Source organism: Kryptolebias marmoratus, linkage group LG9, assembly GCF_001649575.2.
Source record: "Kryptolebias marmoratus isolate JLee-2015 linkage group LG9, ASM164957v2, whole genome shotgun sequence".
NCBI lineage: Eukaryota > Metazoa > Chordata > Actinopteri > Cyprinodontiformes > Rivulidae > Kryptolebias > Kryptolebias marmoratus.
In genome coordinates this window covers 8,097,174-8,100,761 of record NC_051438.1, presented here as the reverse complement: position 1 = coordinate 8,100,761, position 3,588 = coordinate 8,097,174, and the positions used below count along the sequence as shown (strand labels likewise).

Genomic DNA, 3,588 nt, shown 5'->3' with positions numbered 1-3,588 from the left:
ATTTACCTGTGTTTACTTTTATTGTGGTCATTTATAAAGCTGTTGGTTGGTTAAACTAATTATCATTATTCATAATAATATACTGGAACAAAAAGTCATAGCTGAAAAAGCGTTTCATTATTCAGTTTTTATTTATGTTAGACGATGATCCGATGCATGTAAAATTAATAAGGTGACGAAACACTCCGGTGGCCCCCCCACCTAGAAAATGAATCCGGCGCCACTGGTCAGAATTCTTCGCAGACACGGGGAGGCAGAGATGTGGCGTCTGCCGGCGACGGAGCTCCGGTTTAGGATGCGCGCTCAGGCGAAGCGTCGAGGTGGAGTCCTGGAAGGCGCCCAGCTCGGCTTGAACACATCTGTTTCGTCGTTAAGTGGTCGCGAATCCTGACTGGGATCGTCTGTTTGCCAAAGCTGAGACTAGTTGAGGTGGAGATGAACCAACCCATGACCCTGAATGAAAACAGGAGGCGAGATATTTAAAAAGCTGCAGCTCTGGCAAACTAACTCACGACGGCAGCACGAGACACTTCCATCACCTCTCTGCCATTCTTAACACTTTAAGGAGACAAGTGTCGATTGGTTTTATTCTCCTTCAGCCGCCTGAAATTATTACCCTGTTTATTGTTAAACCGAGACAGAGTTACTGCGGGCACTTGTTTTTATTTTACATCCTCAAATGAACTCTGCTTACAGCTGGAGGTACAAGGAGAACACTCCCTCTTTGAGAAAGAACAGGACCCAGATGAATAAATTAGGACGTAAATGCATCAGTAATTAAATAAAACACTGGAATGTGTGCAAATATGGACCAGAAAGAGGATTTAAGGAAAAGAAGAAAAAAAAAAAAATCAGAATCTATAAAGTAGTGAAAACACTAGCATTGCTGCATACAAAATGAGGAATAATAAAGTGTTTCAAACATTTCTGCATCCGGATGAGTCAGCTTTCTATCAGAACATGAAGAGGAAAATTCAAACGTTTTTTTAAGTGTCTTATAGAATCAAAGTCTTGTGATAAAATCAAGGCTAGTGCCTTTTAAAGCAGTCCGGCTGTTTGAATGGTGAATAAAACAAAGCAAAACAAACAATCAAAGGTCTAACATTCCTTGAAGGAATGCAGATCACCCGTAGCTTTTCATGGTGGAGTTTTAAAGGAGAAATGATGAAGTTGGAGCAGTTTAGTCTTAGGCCCGGTCCCAATACTCCCCCTCCACCCTACGCCCCTCTATGAAGCGTGTACTCAGTCCAAGTGCACAGAAGGGTTCGTGTTCAGGTTACAAGCATGCAGACATTGGAGAATTGGGACAGTCCAGGTTACCATCATCTTGCGCCTCTGGGACGTAACTGTGACATCCAACATGGCGGACCGGTCGCTGTTTTGGTATTTTAAGAAGGTGCCAGTACGATTTTAAAAGTACAGTTCAGGTATTTTTGCTTTCCAAAGTCATTGCAGGAGATATTTGGCTGTTGAGATGTGTTTTGTTCTGACTTGTTGAACACGGAGCAAAGTTTGATAGTATTCACACCTGTACAGCAGAGTGACACAAGAATTAGTTCAATACTTTACATTTTAAAAACTGCTTTTTTCGTGACAGACGCAGCTCACTCTGTCACCACCGCCATATTTCTGCTGTTTAATTCAAAACCCTTCCATTATCAATAAAGATAATGAAAAAAAAAATCAAAATGTCAAATTCAGCGATGAATTCAGCTTTAAGGGTTGGCACAGCTGATCATCTATAAACCTTCTCTATGGTCTTCCTCTTGTCCTCCTCCCTGGCAGCTCCATATTCAACTTTCTCTGTCCAATATATCCACACTTCTTCCTCTGCATATTTCCAAACCATCTCAGCTATCACTGTCTTACTCCTACTGACTTTCATTCCTCTTCTCTCCCTCCACCTCTCCAGACTCTCTTCCACCTGCTCCCTACTCTCACTACCGATCAGTGTTGTCTGCAAACATCTTAATCCTTGGAGATTCTTGCCTGACCTCTTCTGTTTATCAGTAAACATGTGTGACACTTAAATTAATTTATTGTTTTGGGTTTTTTTTTGTTCTTTGTTTGATTACATTAGTTTTATTTTTTTTAATCGATGGCAGAGGTTTTATTCTGTTTTAGGGTGACTTTGTAACAAGGAAAAGGGCAACTTTGGAAGTAGCCAAGGTTGCCAGTAAACCATTTTTTGAAGTGTTAATTTAAAAGAAAAAAGACTCTGGGCACAAGCCGAATAAAAAGACACTTTAACCTAAAGAAGCCTTCATCAGAAATGAGGAAGGACTCATGTCATGTCCTGGGGGACAGCGAGACAGAAAGTCCAGAACCTCAAACTACAAAAAGGAAAATGATGAATTGGTGTTGTAGCTGTCGGTAAAGTGGCTGGAAATGATTACTTTTAGTTCAACACACAACCCGAGCAGGTGAACGTCAACGCGTCCAACTCGGGTCCAGCGCCGCACTTCAGTGGAGCTCAAACATCCAAGTGAGGCGACAAATACTGAAACACATTTTGATTTTTGAAGGAGCTTTTTTTTTGTTTTTTTTTTAAAAGAACAAAAACAGTTTTCAAGTGTCTCCTACCTGGTGGGCTGCAGAGGCCGGATGAAAGCTAAGGTGGGCTTTTTGAAATACATTCTGCTCCTTCCCCAGATTTCTGCGTTCTGTTCATCAGCAGCTTCAGTGAAGCAGATGAACAAACGAACTGATCTTATTTTTATTGCTCAGCTGAGGGCTGCTGCAAACTGAACTGCAGACAGGAGATGGTTCCGACACCAGAGGGTAATATATACCAAAAAAACACAACACGATCAGGTGATTTAATTATTCTGTCACTCCTTTGTTCTTCATGTATCTGAAGATACACAGACAGACATATAATGTGTAGCCTGAAGAAGCAGCCCTTTTTCCTGACCTCTGACCTTCTGTCATCCTTCACCAACTGTTCTCTGAAAAGTTCATTCAGATCTGAGTAAACCTTGACTGGTTTTGGACACGTGTATACACTTTTATGTACATCTAATCAGTTATTCACAGATAGTTTATATGAAGAAAAAACATGATTCATTGTTAAAATGAGATATGTTTATTTGATTATGAAACCTGTTGAAGTATGAGAAACTAGTATTGATCATTAGTTGTGTCCAAATATTCAATATGAGAAATTATTCAAGTGTTTTAACAACCTTTTTCTCTTTCGTCTTCCAGCAGAACTGTACTCAGTTTTAGAGAAAACATCTTTGGACGGAGTGAGATGAATCCTTTCTGCAGGAAGTCCAATCAGTCTGAATGGAGGAAGCCTTGGTGGACTAAGTCAGTTTGTTTGCAGTTCGCTTTTACAGTCAGTTCGTTGTGTAGTTTGTTTTTGTGTTTGTCAAATAAAGACCTTTTTCCTCTCGTTTTGTTATTTTTGTAACCTGAGAAAACCCTTTTCTTTCTCAGTGTTTTTAAGTCCAGCAAAAAAAAAGAAAAAGAAAGAGAAAAACCATAAAGAGAAACTTAAGCTGAGAAAAAACTTTTCATACTGTCTTATTTGTGTGTCTCCTCTCTCCTGTCTCCTGACTCCTGTCTCCTGTCTCCTGTCTCCTG

General features: G+C 40.2%; 1 long non-coding RNA gene across 1 annotated transcript in view; it reads right to left on the bottom strand.

Annotated features, from left to right (window-relative positions):
• Nucleotides 1-132: 132 nt before the first annotated feature.
• LOC119617324 overlaps nucleotides 133-3,588 on the bottom strand; it is a 13,150-nt gene continuing 9,694 nt past the window's right edge. Inside the window, exon 3 of the long non-coding RNA XR_005233557.1 lies at nucleotides 133-453. This is a non-coding gene — a long non-coding RNA (uncharacterized LOC119617324). The remainder of the gene's footprint in view (nucleotides 454-3,588) is intronic.